Source organism: Cupressus sempervirens, chromosome 1 (genome assembly GCF_028749045.1).
Source record: "Cupressus sempervirens isolate cs-2001-9-10 chromosome 1, ASM2874904v1, whole genome shotgun sequence".
Lineage (NCBI taxonomy): Eukaryota > Viridiplantae > Streptophyta > Pinopsida > Cupressales > Cupressaceae > Cupressus > Cupressus sempervirens.
The window spans coordinates 224,076,544-224,087,801 of NC_143118.1; positions in this window are offsets into that span (position 1 = coordinate 224,076,544).

The window sequence follows — 11,258 nt, forward strand, 5'->3', positions numbered from 1 at the left end:
AACCCTAGATTGGCTAAAGACTATGAGAAGTGAGTCTAAAGAAGTCATTGAAAAGAACACGGGAGCTATGTGAAACAAGAGAGGAATGACCATAGACACCATCACAGATCCTCTAATAGATTTTGTAGTAAGGGTAATTGCTTATAAATTTTATCAATCAAGTAGATTGAATAGTGTACCCTATATTGTAGTAGATATGGGCTACAATATTGTGAAGAAGGATCATACATATGATCTTGCTAAGCTACAACTACAACAATTAATTGAAAACCTAGGAGCAATAAAAAAAAATAGAGTGCTCAGTGTAAATTCGAATCTATTTTGATATGTATCTTCTCTTATGTTTAGAAAAAAATTTCTATACTTGGTACTATTGCATGGAAGACAAATAGGTCTATTGCAGTTCAAATAGGAGATTTCATTGAATATTTAGGTAAAAATTTTGAGTCAGTAATGACTAGTTATTTTGAAGATTTCAAACAATCTGTGAAGAAGAGATTAAGGATTCCAGTATCATTCATTGAAAGATATTATGATGATGTTTTTTTCGTAGTTGATGTTCATCACATATTTTTTCAGGTAGTAATTCCAAAAGTAAGACGGTTGAGGCCATTAGTTTATGAAATTAATGTCGATGAGGCCTCTACAGTAATAATAGCATTACTTTCAAAAGAAGTAGACAAAGATGCCAAAGTCTTTGGTAACTATGAGATGGCCTAATCAAATATTACTATGGAGTTGAAGACTGCCTCTATCATCACAAGAAAGGAGAAACTGGTAAAGAAACTAAAAGAAAAATTTGCAAAAGGTGTCAAGCAAGAAGATGAAGAGGAAGAGGATGAAGAGGAAGAAGACACTCATATTCAAGCACCACTTGCATTGACACAAGGTTAGGGTGAGGATTAGCAAGAGGAATAAATAGAGATTCTAGAAGGTACTGAGGAAGAAGAATCCAAGGAAGCACCTATTCCTACTAATCAAAAGAAAAGAAAGGCTAAGGCACAAGCAGTGCCAAGATCTAAGAAGGTTGCTAAGCCAAGCCAACCAAAATTGATAGCACCTACCACAAGGGCCAGCACATGTGTCATTGCATAAAAGGCTAAAGAGAAAGCCAAGTCTACAAAGAAAGAAGGTGGAGTAAAAAATAGATCAAGGAGAAAATACATTGCTCAGGATGACATTGATGAGGAAATAACTAAATCTGATGACAACAGCCAATTCCAAATGGTCAGTCATAATCCATCCTAAGATCTAGACAACTTATATAAGAATGTTAGAAATAATGTAGGTGTATTAGGTTTTTCTCACATTGATTTTGAAAATCTTAGAAAAGTTGAAAAGAATCAAGTGGAGGAGGCAATATATGCCATGATGCCCAATTTTAAGAAAGCCCCTCTCTAGAGATTGCCAACTCCATGCCTAAAAGTTTATATGAAAGAGTTGAGAAAAAATGGCATTATTTTTTGAACTTAGAAAGGAAAATTAGGGAGACATACCTCACTCAAGTTATGCCTAAACTTAGTAAGGCACAAATAGCTAAAGCCATAAAGATATATGTTGTTAGATTTGTTCCTAAATATAGGGCATTTAGCATACTACAAAACAACATTGAAGATGTTGTAAAGAAGACAACACAAATGTGGAAAATTACATATGGGCTAGTTATAGTCAAAGTAGGAGAGCAAGAGCCTATTGAGGTTAAAGATGATGAAGATGATGGTAATAATGAAGGCACAGTTGAGGGAGCTACTAAAATGAATGAATTTGATCAGGCAATAGCTAAGAAAAAACAACAACAAGAACAAAGTGTACAATATACATAAATGTTGAATGTCAGCTCTCCATAGATAATAAGTGTAAGTATTAAAACTATCACAGTAAAGGATTTTTTTGATCTCACTATTCAGAACATCAATCCCCTAATGGAGGAAGACTTGAAAAAGATACTTGACCAATCTACACGACAAGCTAAATTGTTTAACAACCGTGTATTGGTAAGTGTAGATGAACTTCAAAAATCAGTGACTAAAACTACAAGGGAGGAGGTACAAATAGAAGAACCACCTACCATCACTCCTCAAGTCACTAGTGTTGGTACACACATAGATGCCACTCCAATCTTAGAAATTGTAACCAAGAATGCAACAAATAAGGTTGAGACAATTGGAGACATAGAAACAAATAGGTCAGATAGATTCATCTATACCTCCAGCACAAGTTCAAGGTGCAATTCAAAGCAATGAGGTAGAAATGGAAAATCCTGAAGAGGTTGAGTTGATAACCAAGCCGAAGGAGCAAGCAGCAATTCAAGCATTGGTAATACTACTAGTATCTGGAAATTCAAGTCACACTCTTCAAAGGCTGAGCACAAATGCAACACCTTTGCAATTCTCAATGTCAAGTCCAAGTTCATCAAAGGAGAAGAGGTAATAACATATGGAGATGTAATCCTAGATGAAGAAATTATTTTTCCAAAATATGATTATGCAACAATAACAATTGAGCAAATGGGTATACTTCAAGAAGCCTTGGCTAGAAAGAAACATCAAGAACTGCTCAGAAGGGAGCATAGGCAGAAGTAAGATTTTCTTGATATCAAAGAAATTTTCTTAGATGAATTTAGTCTACCTACTCCAAATGAAACCAATCCAATTCTTGAACAATTGACCAACATAGTGGAAAAGGTAAGTGATGTATACCTTGATACTAATGCAAAGTTATTTGAATGGTCTGAAAATAAGTCTCAACATAAAGTGAATGAGAAGATATCTGGTGATATAGCACTTACACAAGTTGCATTGGCAACTAAGATAGATAGTGTGAAGAAGTTACTTGAGACCATTTTCTCTTTGTACACCAAACTATGTAATCTCACACTCCTCACACAAGAAATAAGGAATCACACCCTGAGCTTGGAGAGTCAAATGCAGTCATCTGGACCTAAATTTCCCATGACTCCAACTCAAACTAAGAAACACTTCAGGACCCTATTGCAAACCCAGAGTCAGTTACCAGGACTATCTACAAATGAAGCCAACATAAGGGCCAAGTTGATAAACATCTAGACTACATGGACTCCTCACATGGAGATTTTTCACAAGGAGTTAGGCTATGTAGACACTCTTATGGAGAAAGACTCCAATCTTTCTACATTAGATGGCCTAGTTCAACTTGTTGCTAAGTTGACCATCTAAATTAAGTCTTTGGAGGTAGTTTGTGACAATTGGGATGTTGCTCTTAAGATTATTCTTAAGGTCCATAAATCATTCTTGGAAAAACACACTATTAGTGTATAACCCATTGACATCAGTGTCAAAAAGGGGGAGAAAGAGCTAAGCAAGGGTGAGTAAGAGCATCGAGGAGCAAGCATGGGAGAGAAAGAAAATAATAGCAAGCAAGTAAAAGAGTATCAATTGAGGCACATCTACTTAGCAAGAGTAATATTTTGAGTACAAAATAGATCAAACAACTTAGGGAAGTTATAAGATTTTGATGTATAAGTCATTGCAAAATTTTGATATTTTGATGTTTTGTATAGAAGTCAAATAGTTATGTTATGTTATGCTCATAAGAATAAAAGTATTAATGCATGATCAAGTGTTTTTGACACTTGTGTCAAAGGGGGAGATTGTTAATCTCGGATTGGTTTTGACAAGTGAGTGTCTATACACTTAAGTCATTTACTTAGTTCATGCCGAACAAGTAGTATATGTCGAGCACAACATGTATAAGTTAGAGCATGTTGAGTCAACAGTGAGTGTCGAGTCACTCATGTGGTGAGTCACTCAAGTGTCAAGCAGACAATGTATGTCAAGTGATTCAAGAACCAAGCAAGCAATACATGTTGACTCATTTAGATGTCGAGTCATAGTATTGAAATTAGTATATGTCAAGCATTAGGAACTACAGATGCCAAGTATGTCATAGTTATTTGTATTGGCACAAACTACTATGTAAACCATTTTTGAGCCAACTTACAGATTGAATTATGATATTTTGGTGATAAGGATGAATCTTAAGTTGGAATCCCTATGCATTACATGCATCCATCAGGTAAAGGGAAGGTTTAAGTGGAAAAATGGATGAATCACATCCATTGATTCATACCTAGCCCTAAGTCACCTATGTCTTCTTAAGGAGGAAAAACCCTAAATTTCAAGAGAGTGTGAAAGGGAATGTATGGATGATCAAGGAGAGTTTTACATGAGAAAACTAAGACATTCATGGTGACCAAGGTGTTATGATCTAAAATTGCATTGTAGAATCAGTTAAAGGAGAACAAAGGAAGGAAATAGTGAATAGCAGAGAGACATCTGATTAAGAAGGACCAAGTGTACATCAGTTTAGAGGTGATCTATCATCAAGCAGCAAAGTGCTAACCACAAGATCAATGTTGTGATAGTCTAATAGGTGAATCAATTAAATCTCTTAATAGAGTAGTCCTAATAGGTTGTATTGAAATCCTCTAACAAGGTGCTTACCTAATTGTGAGTTGAAGTCCTTTAACAAGGCATCCTTTAATAGGAAAAGGCCTAATAATCTTTGTAAGCCTTTAACAAGGTAGACCTTTCATAGGGTAGATCATGTTTCATGATCAAACATTGTAACCTTTATTGGATACACTTTATTATTGTACTGGTGAAGATTTGTGGGGGTCATCCCCACCCTAGTTTTATCTTCTCATTGGAGGGTTTTTGGGTAATCATATCTTGTGTCATATGTAACACCCCGCCAAGGGATCCAAACGAACTAACCTAAAGTTTTACTAAGTTTTCCAAACATTTTTTAATAAAGAATAACATGTACAACAATCATAAAGTAGCAAAAGCAATAACATACAACCATACATAAGCAAACATAACAAATTACATTCCTTAAGGAGTTCAAGACATTGAGTCACACTTAATTTTAATTAATACTTAGTCTAATAAATAACACATCCACATGAAAGAATGATTACAAATCTAATCCATTTAAATAATATACATTTTTTTTGAATGCCACTTGGCAATTCATTCAGATTGCATAATCATCCACTGTACATGTCATAAGGTATGAAAGGTTGAAAAAATATACATTTATAAAATAGATTATATCATCCCTTTCAGATCCATGAAACAAGATACAATACAAGTATTAAAAGCATCCACCATAAAGATATAACCATCCATCATAATACACAAAGATAGAATGAAAGGAAATGCAGACAAGGAACTCTAGCCATGACATCAACGGACGGATCTCAATGGTAAAAGTAAAAAAGCACTACCACTCGACTACGTGGTAACCCAAAAAGGTCCACTCCCACCACGCTAAGGAGATAGTCTCAAGTCCCATACAGTATATCAATCCCAAAATCAAAAGTAATATATGTCAAGGAAAACCCTAAAAGTAATCTAACTCAAAGGTTTCAAGATAAATTGACATCTAGACCCAAAGACAAACAAAGACACATAGGAAATCTATACTACTAGTGGGCAAGTGTCATTGCATAAATCAACTCTAGGGTCACCCGGCTAGTTTTAAATCCTCTAGCCCCCTAGTGACTCTATGCAGCACTAGTATCCTTTTGTACTAACAAGGCATACTAATGTTGCATGGTCACAACCAAGCGTCCTCTCTACTCCAATCATAGTCTTTACTAGCACTTGAGGCATGGGCGAGGAAAGATAAGACTCTTGTTAGGTTCATTTTACTCTCATTTGGTGTAGTGTTTTCACTTATTAACTACTTACAATGGGTTACCCTGGCATCCATTTTGGGCCCCAGCCTCCATTGTAAGCCACTTCCCAACTTAACATATAGATTACCTACCCTAGGCTCATAAAAGTACAAATCAAAGAATCATAATTTTTACCTCAGTCCTATACAAGTGACTGGAAAGCATCAAAAGATAATCCATAATAACACCTTAGTTCTTTACAAGCAACTAGAAAGCATCCCAAAAATAACTGATTGAAGACTCAAAGGTTAAGTCAAATAAGTCATACCATTCATCTCATTTTCACACAAGAACACTAAAAGCAATAATGAGCAATGAATCCAAACTCGTCGTAGAGCATACCAGACACATTACCATGGTTGAGTTTAAAAGATCATAATCAAATCATCATTATATCACAAACACAGAACTCCCAAGCCTCTAGTAACATCCTAAGACTGGTCAAAGCTAATTCAAACCTTGAAACCCAAATCATAAGACAACATACAGATAATAGTGTAGTTTCATAGCTTGGTTTGATTTTGAAAACACATAGTTTGAGTTTAACAGTAAGGTTTAAGTTTTCATTTCCATGCAAGTTTTTGAATATATGAAATTCGCAGCTTATCCTTACAACTTAACCCATTCTCATTTTTTTTGAACAATTTGCACAATTTATCCTTAATTTATGAAGTCACAATTAACCCCATTAAATATCACATGATAACTTAAAATAATTAGCTATCAAATTATTAAATATTGATTATTAAATAAAATACTCACAATTCTATTAATAATCAATTTACTAAATAATAATAAGGTAAATATGGTTAATTAATTGATACTTATCAATTATAATCTAAATTACTAAATTAATAATTAATAATTAATAATTAAAACTTTTAATAAAAATTCTTTAATAATTAATATTTATTATTTATTAATTAATTTAATAAATATTAATAAAAACTATTAATAAATTTTATTAACGAATAATAATTTAAAATTATTAATAAATAATAATTTAAATTTAAATTAAATTAAATTTAAAAAAAAAACTTTTTAAAAAACTTCACATTGCAGTTAAGGCTTGTCAATTGGCTTTAATAGGTGGTTGTCATGCGGCTGCAACCTATCTATTGCCACACATAGCAGTATTTAATACTAGCGGTGATGGTAGTACAAACTACACCACAGGTAGTAAATAAAGCACACGGGAAGGTAAGAAGGGGGAGGTGGGGAATTGGTGGCCCTACCTCCTGCAATGCATTTTTTAATATATATTTTTTGTTTTGTTTTATATATATATTTATTTTTTATTTTTTTATTTTTTTTTAATATAAAAAAACATTTTCAACAAACTTCCACAATAAATTTTTTTAATATATATTTTTCTTGCAAAAGTTCTATCAAAACTCTAATAGGGAAAGTATGACAAACCATTCAAATTTTCAATCTAAAATTTCTATTTCCTCAAAATCCTTCTCGGATTAAATTACACTTTTGAATCTACAAAACGAGGGTCTTACTGATATTTTTAATCCTTGCGTATACAAAAGAAATCAATATGCATACCAGTAATTTCAAAATGAAATATTTAAAGATTCGTTGTAATGGAATTTGGACAAACAATTTAACAAGCATGATGAATATAGGAAATTTAAAGAAACATAATTCACTGGGCAAAAAAAATCACAAGGATCTACCTGGTTCTAATGCTAATTCGCAAACACCTAAAGATTGTGAGAGAAATCTCTTCTCTCAAAACCTTCTCTCTGAAAATCCCCTTCTCCCAAAATTCTTGGTTCTCCCAAAACCTCCGTTCATGGAAAATGAACTCTAAATTGTTGGTAAGGAGTTCTCTCCTAAATTCACAGCACTGATTGTGCAATCACCCGAGGGAACTCCTTGATCACAACAATTTAACTCTTTATTATCTTTTCTTTTATGTTTTCACACACACTTTTGCAATATAAAATATCTTTATTAAATTTATTTGCTTTCTCTTTTTAATTAATTTATTATATTTTAATCTCATGCATAAGCTTTATGCAATCTAATTAAAATAATAAAGCTTATGCATAGAGCTTATGCAATTTTAAAATAATTTCTAATGCAATATTATTTTAAAGCTTTATGCGATTTACTGTTTTCATACATCTGCATATTGTTCATATTTCTGGCTAGCCCTGTTTGATAAGCTATAACTTTTGACCTGTTGATCCAAATGAGAAATTTCCTTTTGCATCATTTTCTAGAGGTCAAAGACTTTCTACACTCTAGATTTGAGCTTATGATGAATCCATTTGATCAGTTTTCAAATGCAATTCCATTTACAAATTCTAAAGTTTCACTAGTATTCAGAAATGTAGATTGAGCAGGAGCCCTATTCGGGATGTCATATTTTTGAATCTGTGATAGGTGGGACCAAATGGATTGTATAACTATTTTCTATACTAAAAATGCTACAAGTGTGTCAGTTTTCAAGTCTTCATGATCCGTCTGCACACTTTTTCAAGGTCATTCCATTTGTAAAAAATATTTTTTTATTGATGTTCACTATCCTACAAATCTAGGTAGCCAACTTCAGACCTTCACCAAATGTGTCTCATGATTCTTCATGAACCCAAATTGTAGAAGTATATTCTCCTCATGATAACGAACCAATGCCCCAGTTTTCAAAACCTCAAGTGTTCGATAGCCCAGTTTTCAAAGCCAAAACCAAATGCACTTTCCAATTTTTTGACATGTTTACTTGTAGATAATTTGAAGTGGGCATATTCGGAGGTTAATATCTTTTGATCCCGATCTCGTCATGTGACAAGATTTGGCAAGCATGTTGAATGTGTCAGAAAGATGAGCTATCCAGAGTTTGTGAGCCCGACCAAGTGTTTTCATCAGTTTTTAAAGCCAGGCAACAGGCCTCCTAACACCATGTTCACAGTGGTGCGAAAATGATTTAAAATGAGTTTTAATGATCAATCAGCGATCAAAATTGTTTTCACTCAGTCTAGGAAGATCAATGCATTAGTTCAAAGAATTAGTTATTTGGAAACGAAAAAAAATTTAGTCAGACCCACTTTGGGGCCTGACTGATTCCATCAGGCTGATAAAATATGTGAGTCAAAGATTTTGAAGAGGAAATGCTAATCATTATAATCGTTACAATGTTTCACCATATGCATTACCATCATCTGAGTTCACTAAATGTGTGGGATTGGACATTTTTTGAATGGTAAAGGAGTTAAATAAACGCAAGGGGCTATTTGCTTTGATAGTATAATGTTTTAATTAAAAAACAAAGTAAATATGAAAGGCTTAAATCAGAGGTTAGGAATGTTATATGAACTTGCACATTTGTGATATATTTCTAGACATTAGTAATAAGTGAAGAGTGGCATGAATCCTTTCAAGTTTTGAGTTTCACTTTCTTTGTTCATTTTGTGTGAACTGGAACTAATAATTTTGAAGGGCAGAGAATCTACGTTTGATACTAAATACTCACAATAGCAGAGATAACAAGTAGAATGCAGGTCCATGGTGGTAATTGTTTAGAACACACACAAAATAGAGGGAAGCTCACTCCACGCATTAGCAGTATATCTTTTAATTTCTAGCCCACTCCATGCCAAGAAAATACGCAGCAAGAGGAGCTTTCAACATATGGCTGGGAACTTCAACGTCTACAGCAGTCCACTCCAACACATCCCATACATGATAGAAACCCATGAGCCAAGGAGGAGTCAGAAATCTACAGAACATGTTATCATGCCATGGAGCATGATTTCCAGAGTCAAAGAAAGGAGATGCCATTATAATGCAATCTGCAGTGCACGGGAAGCTCACGCTAAATTGAAGAACAAGGCCTCACATTTTGAACTAGAGGAGCATTCGCAATTGCAGGGGAAGATCCACGTCCACAGTGCAGCCCATGTTAGGAAAAGGGCAGAATATGAGGAGGAAGTCCACGCTGATGCCATAACAAGGAAATCGTAGGCAATAAAGACAAGGCAGTCCACGCAATGGGCAAGAAGAGAAGGCTCCAAGTTTTTGTAGTAACAAAGAACGTCGATGGCAAGGACAACATGAGCATCTGCTTCAAATGGAATTAGCAGCCTGAAGTGGGAGCCCAGTGATAAAGGAAGGTGATCTGAAGATAGTAAATACAGTAGGCTGCCCATGGTTTGAGTTTTTATAATTGGAACAGGTGAGAGGGGACGTATCCCACATGCGTTGTGGGAAGTATATTACAAGTCTTTTAATACAAATCTTTATAACAATAATAGGGTCTCAAGTGAACCCTCGAGATAGCGCAAAGCTTGTGTGAAGTGTCCATGCAGCCAAGATGAGAGATGTTCATCAAATTTTAACCTTCAATGCATAAAGGAGAGTGTCGAGTGGCAGCTCTGGATCGTGGGATCAGAAAGCAAGAGGTATGTGATGTTAGGACAAAATGCCAAAGAAAGAGGTTGGACAAAATCGTATGATCGCAACGTAAAGCAAAGAGGGTCGCGATAATACTAGGGTCATAAGCATAGGGATGATGCAATGCTACGACGGGGCCCATATCGTAGGGTCATAATGCAAATACTTTAGCTGGGAGATGTTACATCAAATGAGGTTGTCTGGTGGTCAAGAATTGATTTATAATGAGGATTAATTAAAGATTTAATTAATTAAAATGCTTATCAAATGTCTCATCATATGATTGGGATTTCAAAATATATCGATGTTACGATTTCATAGTAATATTGTAGACCCATATTATTCAAAGTTGCATATATAGATGTTTTATTCAAAGTTGCATTTATATTTCAAAAGATAATCAACAAATGAAAATTTTCCAAGTGGCACCAATTGATCAGAGAGAGAAGAGAAAGGAAAGGGAAAATGAAAATAAAATCAAAATTCAAAAATGATTTTCAACCCATAGATTTTCAAATTGAAGGATTTGAATTATTTTTAAAGTTTATATAGTTTATATTATATGATTTTTTTAAATTTTCAAATTTTTAATGCTATGTTCAATCTAGGAGCCAGTTCTTTGAAATGGTCTTAGGGGCACTATTTTTGTCCAAAATGTGTAATATACCATTAGAACCGAAAAAAGAGCAAATTTTCCATTTTTGCAATCATCTTTTGAGCAAGTATCAGTGAGAAGTAGCTACAAGAGTTTTTTTTATTTTGGGGGCTTCACAGTGAAATTTGCAAATTTAATGTTGCACATGAAATTGCAATCAGATATAGACATAATTTCATCATATTTGACTTCTCCAACACTTTGAAGGATGAATTGAATGTTTTGAAGGTGGTTGAAGAAATAATGTTTTCAAGAAGCACAAGTTGAATTGCCCGACAAAGCAGATGTGACAAGCAAAGATCAAATTTTAAGCTCCAGTACATTTTGTGATGTATTTGATATTTTCTTCATGAGATATTTGTATATTACTTTAAAGTGAGGATATATCAGATATATTGGCATCATTGATGATTTTAATTGCAGGCAGATGGAGGAAGTTTAGTTTCAGCAACTTCAGATTGAAGATCATTTCTAGGG